This window comes from Tyto alba, unplaced genomic scaffold (genome assembly GCF_018691265.1).
Source record: "Tyto alba isolate M040663 unplaced genomic scaffold, T.alba_DEE_v4.0 Super-Scaffold_6, whole genome shotgun sequence".
Taxonomy (NCBI): Eukaryota; Metazoa; Chordata; class Aves; order Strigiformes; family Tytonidae; genus Tyto; species Tyto alba.
In genome coordinates, this window is record NW_024881327.1 from 24,630,524 (window position 1) to 24,645,280 (window position 14,757).

Consider the following 14,757-nt stretch of genomic DNA (forward strand, 5'->3'; position numbering starts at 1 on the left):
CAAACAAGTCCAGCTGTTACAGCATTCTTTGCTCCCTCAAGTCACCAGGGTTCAGATGGTTGATACCCAGCACTCTCTTTTCCCTTGCTTTCCCAGAAAGACTTCCTAAATCTTGGAAATAAGAAGCACCTGAATTGTGAGAAGTTAATGAAGTTAGGTCTAATTGAAAGATCACACAGTAAGCAAGCTTTCTTGGTTTTGTGTTGACTGATAATCAATTCATTTTATCCACAACATGAAGTTGATAGGTATTAATGGTTCAGAGTAGCAGAAGCATAAATGGATTAACTATATGTGGCTATACCAGCTAGACTCTCCTATATGCTTTCCTGGGATAAATACATTTTATATTTTAAAATAGTCACTTCACTTGAGAATGGTATGTTCTGAATTTCCAAAGATTGGAATAATCTTTGGAACTATTGAGCAAGTTCTAATGCTTGCGGTATCCCAACAGCTTGCATGTACGTTCACATGTATAATGCAATAGACATTTTTAGAGAACAATATCATATAAAACCAGAAGGGTATTGATTATTAAGAGAATACCAACAAAATAGGAATATTTAATTATTATACATAGATTTTAAAATCAGAAAAAATGGCGATTAACTTGTAAAGGATCTTGTAAATTTTTGCATGTGTCCCATTTTATGCTTTCTGCAACCTGCTCATCTCATCAAGCTTAGGCATAGGCAGAAAAATCCCTGCTAGAGGATATTAAGTAGGTGCACAAATGCACCAGAACTCTAACACATTAGTTTAAATTCTTTCTCAAAATGAAAAAGCTACTTCATACAACATGAGAATAAAAAGGTGAGTTGAGACAGTTTCACAGTAAGTTCTCACCGCTCACTTCCAAAATACAATCACAGCTGTTGTGTTGCAACTTATATTAATCACTATTAAGTAAATTCTATTTTTAAAACAAGGATAAGGCAGCTCTTTTACATGATGAATCAGTAAGGAAATAGAAAGTCATCATTGTGAAGTTTGACTCCAAATAGTTTGACTAAAAATCCATTAAATTTAAAAAAAAAATGAAATCGCAATGATCTCCACTTATAAGAGAAATTTTGACTTGTTCCTTATATTTCACTGTTCTTGCTCCTCCAGTCAGATTATACGCCTAGAGATTGTTCTAAATAAATGTGGAGAAAACAGTTAGAGAACCAACTGTGACTGCTCATTTCACTCTCCTGTAGGATAATGTTGTATCACCGATTATTTTTAATAAATTGCAAAGTGACTCATGGCTGGGGGAAAAAAAAAAAAAAACAAAACAAAACAATAAAAACACCATATTTTAAAGCAAGTAGCATTGGGCTCAATTCATGGAGGTTTGTAATATCCCTGCATTTAAGGAAAGGAGGAGATGGAGTACTAAAAGGCATTCTGCATGTAAAAACATAGAATAACTTTTAATGGGCTTTTTAATACAGCTCAGGAAGTTGTAGTTAATATTTAAAAAACAAAATTCAATCCACAATCTAGCTTATCAAGATAATACCAGAAGATTTTTTGAGAAGTCCACAGAAAGAGCTTTGGAGTAAATTTTCTGAAAATAGACTCTCTTGGACTTAGAAATCAAGTTCAAAATAATTCAGACAAACTTTGGATCAGCATTTGAAATTCTGGTTGCTTATCTAAATTAAGTATTAATTCTTCAACTTTTGGGGTTCTCTTCTAATGTGAAACTTCTGGTTTGCTGTGGAGATTTTTGATTACGAGTATTAATAATTTTTATAGGATTAGAGATGATAAAGTACTGGCAAATTTACTAAACATAGTGCAATGAAATAAGAAATTGATACATAATGATTGGTTTCAGGAAGTGTAATTGATGTATTGTGCCCAGTGATTTGAAGTTTGTTAGGTCAGCTGTATTCCTTCCGAGAAAAAGTACAGCCTAGAATACTACTTCAGGAAGGGCTAATTGAGGTATGGAACTAATTGGAGTATATGTGATGAATTCATATCAGTTTGTCTTCATGGGTAATTTCAGACTACATTTCAGTCTCATTAAAACATTTTGCTTATGTGTTATTTAAAAAGGAATGAAGTAAACGTTTTGGAGTACAAATTCCTCATCTCTCTCTTATGAGACTTTTGCTTTTAATACTTTCTACTTGCAATTCTTCATGGTGGTCTGCTTAGAAGCTTTCCAGTTTCAACCAGTTGATGTTATCTCTGAGTTATTCCTACAAGACTAAAGAGTATAATTGTCAGTGAGCATTAGGAAACAGCCCTATTATTGCTACTAGTTTAATACAGATTTCTAGAGTAAATGCTGTGTGGTTTGCAAAGGATACTTGAGGGCACACCTAATGTCAGCATGACAGCAGCATCCAGTGTCAATGAGTTGCAAATTAATTTAAGAAAAAGATTATCAGAAGAGTGGCAATAAATATAGAAAGAAACCCGGGTAGAAGGTTACCTGGGGTAGCACAGGTTTTTGTAGCAGCTCCTTTCCCACACACAAAAGCTCTGAGTTTTTAAAGTATGGGTTTGCATTTTCTGTAGAGTTACAATAATGTTTGTTTCATTATTTCCTCAATTATAATTATGCTAATGTGAGAAAACAAAAAAATTGCTCACTTGAATTCAGGTCTTTCCATCCATATTTGCTACTTGAGTGTTATGTTTGCCCATGAGATGTGAAGGCTGACTGTCTTCTGTTATGATCTGTAATAAATTCTATTTTAAAAGGCAAAAACTATGCTTTTTATGCTGAGTTGGAAAGTTAGGTTCTTCCAGGAGCTTCTGCTTGTATCACCCTGTAAATTGACTCCACAGGAAGTTTATGGAGCCTTGCCTGCTGGCTTAGTACTCCCTGCAAGGTACCTGGGAGAGGTAGTAGGAAAGCTTCCAAAAAAAATCCTAAGCGCTACCTATTTCCCTGAAATGGTTTCCTTATAGTTTTTTCCCTGACATTTCTACTATTCACACTGCATAATCCTTTCAACTGAGCACTCATTTGTCAGCATTAGATTCTTATTTTAAAAAGTAATGTGAGCTTGTTATGATCAATAATATCCAACATTTTTAGATCTTTTTCTTATTTTATTGATCTTAAAATACCAGAGACTGAGTTTCCACACCTGTCACAAGAATGTCTTAATCTCCCTTTACCTCAATTCTGTCTTTGTTGAAAGGGGATAATTTAACAATTAAATATTTTTTCATGCCAATTTTTAATTTACCTTTTTAGACTCTTAAAGTGTTTTGTTGCTCTTTTTTATAGAAGCTGCTTTTGTAAGCATCCTGTCTAAACTATTACTACATAAGTAGTAGTATGTAGGCATATGTGGGCTTACCAGTGATACATTCTTGTTAGTGTTGCATTGTAACAATAACTCAGGTCAGCATAGGAAAGACAAGCGTAGAAGATAAATGTATGAATAAAACCAACAAGAATGTACAGGAAATCTTAATTTAAAATGGAAACATGCATTTTGCTGTATCCTGATATTCTCACACAGAATTGAATTTACCTTTTTCTGACATCGACTGCAAATGTGTGTCAGCCAGAGGAATATGACAGGTCTAAATTTTGTTATTTTCAAAGTCAACTGTCTTTAATCGCACCTTTGCAAAATACGATCTATAAACGTATTCATTTCCCACAGTTTATGTTTTCACACTGAGTATTTTTTGAAGATAATTGTCTTGCAAATATCCCAGTGGAGCAATCCAACAACCAGAAAAAAAAAAATCTCTGGTTTTGAATTATAATGATCACTAGAAATACTGAAAATGTAGACAACAATTAATGTTGTTTGGATGGCTGTAGGAGACCAAGGCTTCATTGTTTCAGTATGGTCATGGGAGACCAAGACTTCATTGCTTAAATCTAGACATTAAAAAAACATTAATGGATGTCAGTGGAACTACTACGTTAGAGTATGTTTAAGTGCCTTGCTGAACTTAGGTGTTATAATAATTTGTAACCTTAGAGACTACAGAAGCTAGTTACCATAGAAGCACTATCACAGCAAAATTACTTTCAAATCATATGGTTCTCTAACTATATTTCCTGTACAAGTTAGACCTGCACTTGTGCCAGAATAGCTTTGATTTCATACACAAAGATGAATAATATTATCTTGGCATCTAGGGAATGTTTTTTCTTAGTTTTGTGAAGGACAGTGGTAAATGCAAAGATGAGAAATCTGATAATGTGTTTTTAAAGATGATCGTTCAAACAGCAGAAATATATTTTATCATGTGTATAATTTGAATTTGCTTTTGTTCTATTTCTCCATCTCTTGTCATTTTCTGACTTTCTAAAGGCTTTTCAAAGTTTTTTAAACTTTCTAAAGGTTTTAGGAAAGAGCATGGATCTGTTTTTCCAAACTCATAATGTGCATATGAACACCATCAAAAATTGATGAGAGATCATAAGCCATAACAGCTTTTTGAAAGGTTAGTTGCTACCCACATCTCAGAGCTACAGTCTGTAATATTAGTACAGTGGGCAACTATTACTGAGATCCACAGTTGCTTCACCACAAAGAATTTGCTGCATTTGCACATTGCTATTAAATGGTCATAATTTTGAAGACATTGGGAAGAATTTGGCAAGAGCTGCAAGTAAAGCAAAACAAATAGTATGATTTCTTTAAAAAAAACTGAAACCTTCTTGGCTGTCATGAATTTTTGTTTCTCTTTTCTGCAGTGAAACCTTGCTTTCTAAATGTATCATTTAATAATGATGTGGCTCAAATATATACAGGGACTAAACCAGTTGGATCTAATTTTTTTTTAATTATGTGTATTATCTATGGTAATTAGTAGAAAGTGGTGGTCATAAAGCACTACTATTATTGTGGTTACATGACCATGAATTTTCTCTGTTGCTCTCACAAAAATATGTATCATAAATATTATCTCCATCTGGGAAGCTAAAGAATGCTTTCCCACAGACTTCCTTTGTGTTTGGACTGAAGTATGATGTATTTCAAACAATCTGAAAAGTATTTAAAACAAGCTCAGAACAGGATGGGATGATTGCCAGGCCATTAGAGTATAACCTTTATGCAAATTTTACTTTGACACATTTTTGTGACAGTGTTCAGCAATAAATTTTAAAGGCTGCCAGCGTTGTCTAGACTGCAAACCAAGAGACTGTTGCACATCAAGTTATGCATTAGTTGGAGTTGAGCTACCTAAAATGGTCATGAAAGTATTTGTATTTATACACGGTTCATAGTCATGCACTGTTGCTTCACCAAAGTAATATTACACGCTTCCAGGAACCAATGTAGAGAGCTTTAGTTTCATGCAGTTTATATTCAGAAATTTCTAATTTTGTCTAGATTTTCAATAATTGGCTGGAAGAAAACTTTTAATGCATTTTTTAGTTAATTTTTAAAATGACTCTTTAAAAAGTTCTGACTGGTAAGGGCCATTTATTTGCTGTTTGTGGTCTATAAATTCTCAGTTGTAAGTTATGTTAAATGAACCAATGACCACTTCCTAAAATGACACCAAATTATTAATTAACACCACATTTCTCAGGGAAGCTGTCTTGGAAGAAATGAATGGGCTTAGTACACAAAAAACAAGTTTAACAGTCTTAGCAAATGGGATGTGGAATTAAAACACTTGGGAAAAACCTTTGGATTACATGACATCACTACCCACAACACATTTTTTGATTGGTTAAAGGAAAATTTGAAAGAAGGACTTTGCTTTCTGTAACTGTTCTTCTGGCACTTTCACAAGCATAACATTCACTTTGAATTAACAATTAAGCAAAAACTGAGCGATCAGAGAGGTGCACAGAGATACAGCTTCCACCAAAAGAAAAACAGTAAATAAAGCAGTAACCTGGAAAAGTCAGTGTTAGAGCACCCCTGACTATATTAAGGAGCCTTTGAAGTCAAAGCTATGGCAGAACAGCTTTTTCAGCACAACCCTCCACTGCAGACATGACCTGTGCTAAAAGCAAAAGCTTTTGTGTTAGTCGTGCCTTGCCCAAGGAGGAGGCACAGAAGAGCAGCCCAACCTGGGCAGCTCAGGGGGCTGAGGCTTTACAGCAGTCAGGTCTTTGTCGCTGCTATCAAGGAGTATGTGGCCATAGTAGTACAGTGGTGGGTAAGTCCACATGTATCTGGCCAGTTCCCACACAGTACTTAAAAGCAAACATGCAAAGAGAACCCTCCCATGGGCTGACTGTGGCAGAGTGGGAGCTATCTGTAAAGTATTTTCCATGGGTTTGTTTTGTTTTGTTTCGTGGTAATTTGGTTTGTTTTTTGTTTTTTATTTTCTTGCTTCCTGTCATGGTAGAACATGTGATTGAAACACCTAAAAATGTGTTGTTCGTGCTTATGTCCTTTTACTGTTCTCTCTTATGAGAGGCTACATATGAGGTTTGCAAAGACAAGGGGGTCTGTGCCACAGATAGGATGCATTGAATATGGCTTTACAAAATGAAACAATATTGTTTCTGCTGCCAAAAACTATTCCAAGCTCCAGGGGATATGGCCTAAAATGGTTATGAATTCAAATTTAGAGGCATATTCTTCCTCCTATGAAAAAAATCTAGGCAACAATACTGCTTCTCTCTATAAGTATGCACAAGTGTCTGTGCACACTGGGGTAAATGTATGGCAAATGTAAGCCAGATCCTTGCTCTCCTTCGTAAGTCTGTCACAGCAGACATTTAATGATTTTACAACAATGGAACATGAGAACTTGGCTTATGCACACTGGGTTAATGAAAAATTGGCTTACTGTAACATGAGGGTGTCCTTCAGTAATGTTCCATATTACAGCAATAACGTTTATATCTTAAGTTTCACATTGTTTTTGCAATCTCACCTTACATAAGAGTTAGAGTAGAAAATGCAACATGTAAAATATTTATGTTAAAAGGGAATTTTTTTTATCCTTTCCTGTAAGATGCCTCCCTCCCAAACATTTTTGCACACAACAGATTCAATTAGACAAAGGCTTCTGTTTGGATCTGCTGAGTCTTATTTGTTTGGATAGTTTTGCTTTAACATAAAATTGTATCATCTAATATACACATTTTAAAAAAATAATCTTTAGGGCATTGATTCTGTTCTTGTACATGTTTTAATTTCTTGGGTGGTGTCCTCAACCTTCTAAAAGATGGTTTACATGCACTAATAATCATTGATATGTGATTTATGGCTTTTTGATACCAAGGTATGAAATACATTAAATAATTCAGCAGCGCTCATGATTTGTACTGCATGTAATTTTAGCTTCAAAATATTTTTAAAAGCTGACATCTTTACTGCATTGAAAATGAAAAAGCATGGCCACAAGCAAAAATTTTGGAATGTAAACTAAACTACTTTCCTACGTCCAGATTTTCTGAAGCACTACACTTCTGATAAATGCCAAACTGTATTTATCTCACACAAATTTAGTAGTGACTGTATATATACATCACACCTCACTACATCCACTGAATTTATTTGAGCATGGTAAACTCACCTGTTTATATATATTCTCTACTGCTTGATAGATGATAAGATGATATGGTAGATGAGCACTGCTTAAGCTTTACATTTGTATAGAAAGTAAAATCACCAGAGAGTGGATAAGAGAAGAAAGAGGACAAAAAATATGGGAATATTGAGAAGATAAGACTGGAAGATAAGTAGGTGAAAATTAATTGATTTCTCCATGTTAAGTGATCATTCAACTCTTACTTACACAAAGCTTTCTCAGTTTACAAAAAATAACTCCCAGTTGATCAGTTTGTCTGCTTCCAGGCCTTCCTCAATACAGCTAGTAACGGAAATAATTTGGGGAGATGTTCTTCCATATCTGTACACTGATTAATAATCTTGTGGGTAAATATTCTGCAGAACTCATGATTTAGCACACTTCACAAACATTTTATTAAGCTTTTAGGGCAATTTTTATTATAGGTTCTTTTGCAGTATATGTTTTAAATCAATTGATTGTGTATTTGTAGACTGAAGCCTATGAATAGTTATGACTGTGGGGAAATCAGCTTTGATCATGTTCAGAAGAAATATATATATATTCCTGAATTTTGCTCTCTTGGGAATAGTAACAGAAGCCTTAAATTGGAATGTCAATTAATTTTTTTTCTAGGTCATCCACACTCTCTCAGACAAAAAGAAACCTTCTTCATCCTACCCATACTCTTCTAGTCAGCATGTTAAGATCACTAATTCTTCCCCCTCACTCCTGCCTTTACAGAAATGCTTTGATTTTTTTTTTATTTTTATTCCCCTCCCCCCGCCCCCCATTTCATGTACTAAGCTTAGTGTAACAGTGTTAAACTTTTTAACGTTCTGGAGCTTATGCATATATAAGGGAAAGATCTCTCAGTGACATGAGAATACTGTGTATTTTTCTCCTTGCGAGCATTATTATTTCACAGGGTTTGATTTCAGGCTTAAAGCAGCAGCCAAGCAGAGCTGTGTAGTCACATGAACAAATTAGGAAGGGAATACGAAGTTGTTGGAGAAAAGGGTGAGCAACTTCCACCACTCTGACTTCACTTTTTTATGACGGGGAGAGCTGCCCCAAACACCCTAAAGAGCTAGTTTTCTAGTAGTGATAATAGCTTCTTGTCCTTTTGCCTAGCATTCATTTCTACAGTTGCATAAAACATCTACTCAAATCCATTTATGAGACTGACAAAAACCTAACTATTCAGTGTCTTTTTCACAGCTTCCTTAGCAGGTATAGTCTGTAGTGATTTGGTCCCTGATTCGGGGCTCCCTCTCTCAATCCTTTCCATTATGTTTAGTTCATGGAGGACAAGTTCTCTTGTGTCAACAGCATTGCCTCATGAAGCATAATAATTACTGTTTAAATGTCAGCACTATTAGTCATTGATGATTGTCTTAGAGTTTAAAAAGAAATTTCTTATTTTCTATCCACTTTGTTCAGAGGGAGTGTTTACCAGCAGCAAAATATAATTGTGGAGCTTTGATCTTTGCTTTGAAATATCTTTTAAAGTATAAAGAAAACTAATCTATGCTAAGCATTACATTAGAGGCTATTTCTGGAGTTAGACCAGGATTCTGAAGGTGAAAGGACATTTCTCCAGCTCTCTCAACAAGTCCCTGGGAAAGTTAAAAATAAGTCTTGCTGAAAAAAAAAGTTGGCACTTGTTATTTGAGAAAATTTCGTTATTCCAGGAAGTGCCTCATGTAGCAGAAATTTATTTACCATCTGTGTAGACTTGAAAAATTTTCCATCTTACCAGATACACAACTGAAATAGCAACAGTTTTTCCATCCCCATGCTTTCCACCGACCTCTGTCTTAAGAGTGTTGTTGTAAAAACTTATGAAATTTTTGTGTTTTCCAAAGGGGGGGTAGCTCAATTATAACACATCAGACAAACTCTGAAGTTCTGGTTGTGACCTCTAATGATGTCACCTTACTGTTGCAAAAGCATGTCACTTGGGGGAGGGAAAGGAGGAGTTCAGAGACCTAGGAGCTGAAAATATGTTTGTTTTAATTATTGTTACAGTTGTTTCAATTACTGTTACAGTACCGACTTTAATCAAAAAATAGCCACTTGAGAAAATAATTTGGTTTTGAGTACAAATGTACTTCCTTAATTTCATAGCTCTACAACTGCAGGCAGAGAAAAAAGGTTTAAAAAAAAAAAAACACAAAACACCAAAAAACTGAATCTTGAAGTAGCTGTTCCTTTAAAATATGAAACAACCTGTCAGTAACTCTGAATATCACTTCTGAGGATTCATATGAATATGCAGGCCAGAAATGAACACAAGCAATTTCTGGGAGGCAGAAAAAGAGGAATTCAAGAACAATGTCAGGGTACACAAACTTACCTTTTGTTTGCAGTTCCAGGGATGTTTTTTTCTTTCATATATTCTGTGGATACATTTTACTTTTGCTTTTATGCCTACCAAGGATCCTCAACAACCATGGAGGCTGATTTTTGTTTCATGCATAGATGTCTTAAAATATTTGTGTGAGTAACAAGATTAATGTAAAAGGCAGGTGTTAAAAACTTCCTCTCTGAAATCCTGCAGTCTGATTTTCTTAAAGAATAAAAAAAAAAAAAATATCTGCCATTCTTATTATAATAGCATTTTTTTCTGTCTTATCTATTTTTACCTGATTCAGCGTTCGTTATGTTTGGGTGAAGGAGTTTATCCTATATAGGCCTATCACAGATGTTTTGGCTTCTGTAATTCTGAGTCTCTGAACTAGTAAAACTGTAGGACAGATAACACTGTTTTAACTACAAGTATTACTGAACCCTTTAATCTGGCAATTCTGACCTGTATCTCAAACTGCATTCTGTCTATTTTTGTACTTTTGTATAACTTTTCTATTTGGCTGCATGTGGTAAGGTAAGCTATTTTATGTTTGAGCAAAATCATATAGGTGTGAAAACGAACAGGTGTAAAGTTTAAGTCATTCTGTATTCTTTCTTGTTGCTGATAATCATCTACCATCCCCAAATGAGAAAATTAGAATTTATATTCTCAGTGTGTTACTGCATGTTGTTCAACAACCAAAATTTTAAAACACAAGTTGCAGTTCCCAGAGAAGCAGAAGTTTTTAGTTAGGTTTGTGCTAGTGGGTTAAGGCACATATGTACTGTAGTGTTTTAGTTTGGGCCAGGAACAGGCTTTTGAAGTAATTTTGCTGATTGATGTGATACAAAACTTCATAAGTGACACTGTGAATGATATGAGATAGTGAGATTCAATGTGGATTGTCTGATTTGATAGCTGCAAGTCTGATTTGATAGTTGCTAATGTATTGTTTCATTTAAAAAAAAAAAAAAAAAAGAAAAAAAACAAACCTGTGTTTTAGGATTGCAAATAGCCAGGGAAAATTTTCAGATATTAGGAAGAAAAAAGGGATCTTGAGGGGTTGCAGATTCATACCTGCACAGTGCAAGAGGTATGAATGGAAAGACTAGCTATCAGATGTAGTGACAGTATTGTACATGCCCATCACTTGCAATGTGAAGACATTCAACTCTGCCTTCTACTACAGTCAAAATGGCTTCAAGATACATAATTGGTATGACTGGACATTAACTACCAACAAGCCTTCTGAAGACAAATTTTTTAGAGAGATCAGTACATTAAAATTTCCTTTTAGATTAATTTGATAAATATCTCCTGGTAGAAGAATATGGGGTTTTGACTTGATGTTAAAATTTATCCTCTAAAACTAGGCAGTCTCTTGAGATTTTTATAGTTTTTGTTTCAGCTGTCTGAAATATATCAGATTCAATGTAAAACTAGTGAAGAATATTTTTCCCCCAGTACTTGTGCTTTCTAGTTCTCTCACTAATTCCCAGTAGTCTTGTGGTAATGTGTTCATCCTGTTGGCCAGCTGTTCAGCTCTCCATGAATGCATCCTTCTGATGTGCATTTCCCAGCATTTTACAAGTCAGTGTCCTATTCCACTTCAGCATAAAACACTTTTGAAAACAAAACTAGATATCGCTGGGGATCTAGACAGGGAACATAATGCAAGCATAATCAAACTGAGTCTAAATGACAAGTGAGGAAATAACAAATATTATTCAGCATAAACACTGAACTGCTCTTAATGTGTGTTTGAAATAGAAATAGCGAGATGCTATGTCTTGTATACTAGGGATTTTTTTGTCTCTGACACAATTATCTTTCTTTTGTTTTTTAAACTACTGCCTGTAGTATATGGGAACTCTTTGGTTTGCTTCTGTAGGCCCTTGACAGTAAGACCCCATAGTAAAGGAAGTATCCCCCCACCATTAGTATTAGCTTCAGTCTTTGGCAAGGACAGACTTGTGAGCCTCAAAGGTAAGGTTTGGCTGCACAGGGGGAATAGAAAGTGTATGGGCAGACTAAAACAGTAATAACTGAATTGCTCCCTCTTGGGGAGGAGGGGGTTAATAAAAAATGCAAAGAAAATGTTTGTCTACAGTTTATTTTAAGATTTTTTCTCTGTTTATTGTGAAGCCTAAAGTTTGATTCAGTGGTATACAGTGATTGGATTCAATTTGAAATGTAATTCTGTACAGACAGGGGGGAAAACTCTGTTGTGCATAGTATTGTGTAACAGTAAGTATAGTTTATGGTCGGCATTTTGGATTTGGGCCATCTGTCTTATTTGGATGCTCTCTCTTATTTAACACCAACTGAGATTTACACCCAGGCCACAATTCCAGGAGGCACAACAAATGTGGATTGGGACTTAACCCAGTAATGTATGAGGAGGCTCTGTGTCGAGAGGAATCTATGGCATCTACTTGATTACATTGTTGGTCATTCTTTGCCTGAGTGGTTCCCATTACTCCGTGACAAATAGTGAGATTTGTCTTCTCTACCATGACTAAAGCATAACATCTTCTACCTTTCTCTGGGAGTCCCCGTGTTGTATGCATAAGTATTATGTGGCAGTATTTTTGATAATTTTTGACAGTGTGTGGAACAGTTGCTTTGTGATTATATCGCTTCACATGTTCTGTATGGAAATAATATAAGCATTCATTTGTTCTCATTCAGTCTGTCCTGTAAAAATGATCTCCATCTGTATATTGTGTTTTAAAAGGCAGTATGAGAATTTCTAGAAATAATTATTATAGAATCTTTTTGTTGAAATGGTATATAATAATTATCACATAATCTCCAGTAAACACCCTGCCTTTTTGAGTTGTTGTTTAGAGAATATAACCAAAATTAGCAGATTGGGAGAAGCATTACTGATAATAACATCAATGCAAGCGTGAATAAATCAAAACAGAGAATTCATCTTATTTATTCTCAATCAAAGGCAGAGCTGGTATTAAGACTTTGAAGTTCCTTGAATTCTAGTACTTCATTAAATCTTGAGGGTATAACATGTGGGCAAAACGAGCATTTTATTATTATGTATATTTTCAATAGCCAGTAGAATAGTATTAAATATGTAATTTACAAAAGGAATGTCCAAGCTGAAATAATATAATGTGCAGACACTAAGAGAAAGAGAGTAGAAAAAGAGTTTGTGTTCTGGGGATTTTTGCAAGCTTAAGCCTATTGGCTGACCTTTGATAGCCAGAAATTTTGAACTATCAGTGAAATTTGTTATTAAATATTCATTTAATTATGCTTTTCAATTAAAGGTTTCCTATGGAATAAAATAGGAGTAGATCAATTCAGATTGGAACATATGATCTTTTGGGAGTTCTCTGATTACTTCTACTTGTGCCTGATGTTTAAAGAAATTGTCTTGGCTGTAGCTGGAGCCCCTTCCACATTTCCATGGTTTCACCGAGTGTCAGAAAAGATACCTTCTAAGTAGATATGGAGATATTTCTGCTGGGTTGTATCTAATGGCAAATGAACTGCCAAACCTGGAACAGGGCACAGCCAGTCGCATAGGGAGGCAATATCAGCATAAAGGCTGTGTGTAATTGTCGAGAAGGATACAGAAAGAAAAATGACAAATCTGGAACAATGCCCATTTATCACTTACTGCTGTACCCTCACTATCCATATACACATAAGACAAAGAGAAGAATCCTATTATTTGTCACTTGGTGGATTCATTGGACATGAAAATTGCTGTGTAATCTTTTTATAAAGAGTAAAAGAGTTTTGTGACTATGAGAAAATATACTGATAGAAGCACAGAGAAGAATTTATAAAGAAACAGGTCTCCAGTGTTAACATTTTACTTAAAGGAATTGCTTCATGTGAGACAGAGTCCCTACAATTAGGCAGTCTTTACTAAATTATGCTTCAGTGGAATTTACTAACTGAAAAGATAACGCTTGTTCCTTGAAAGAAAAACTCAAAAGATTTGATAATTAGCTCTCAGAGGAGTCCATTGGTTATGTTACAGCTGTGGAAAAAACAGTAGAGACCTTATTTATTGACCTAGCTATCTGATAAATCAGGAAGAGATCAGTGTCATGGAATCTTTTTGAACAGACCACCTCCTGACACTGGGAAAGATCCAGATGAGGTCAAAACCCTCAGTTTCCTGTCTCAGAGAGGAAAAAGAGAAAAAAAAATCTGATAAACATAAAGCTACACAGAGCTGCTTTGGAAATCTCTAGAGATGAAGGGAACAGAGGAAGAATGCTAAAAAAAAAAAAAATCCTCATGTTAAATGTAGCAAGACAGTACATGTATTCAATAAATATCAAGAAAACTGATTTACATTTTTTCCAGTTTGATTACATTGTCAGAACTGAGCCTGAAACATGAGAATCAGTAATGAAACATCCCCCAACAGACACAATCATAGCAAACAGTCATTACCCCACTAGCCAGAGCACTAAATACACTTTTAAATGTCACCACTCCAGGGATGGATCAGGGAAGCAGGGTTAAAAGCAGAGGGGAACTTAGCCCAGTGGCCAGCACTGTTGCTTAGGTCAAGTTCTGCTTCAGCCTTGGGAAAAAAATTATTCTGCCTGTCATATTCACATTCTTAAAATGGAGTTAATATCATTTTCCCTTGTCAAACATAATGTGAGTTTAACTGTATTAAGGATGCACAGAAATGTTGTATTAATAGGATCTATGCAATTGCCTGAGATACTCACATGGAAGTTCTCCAGAGCTGCAATATTGCTCCTGCTTGTTACACATCCTTCCATTCTGTATTAAAACTAAGTTTGTTCCCAGTGATGACAAGTTTCCCATTTTTGCAGCACCCATGCTTTAAAATCAGACTTAGATGAAATTAAAGAGTCCCAAGTGAAATAGCTTGTAGGTGTGCTCTTACTCATTTGCATGTGCTGTCTTTCTTTCTGAGGTCTCCA

At 35.1% G+C, this 14,757-nt stretch overlaps 1 protein-coding gene across 3 annotated transcripts in view; it reads left to right on the plus strand.

Annotated features, from left to right (window-relative positions):
- The window catches only part of DLC1 (DLC1 Rho GTPase activating protein), a 246,759-nt gene that overhangs the window by 30,985 nt on the left and 201,017 nt on the right, over positions 1 to 14,757 (plus strand). The gene's annotated exons all lie outside the window — the stretch shown is intronic.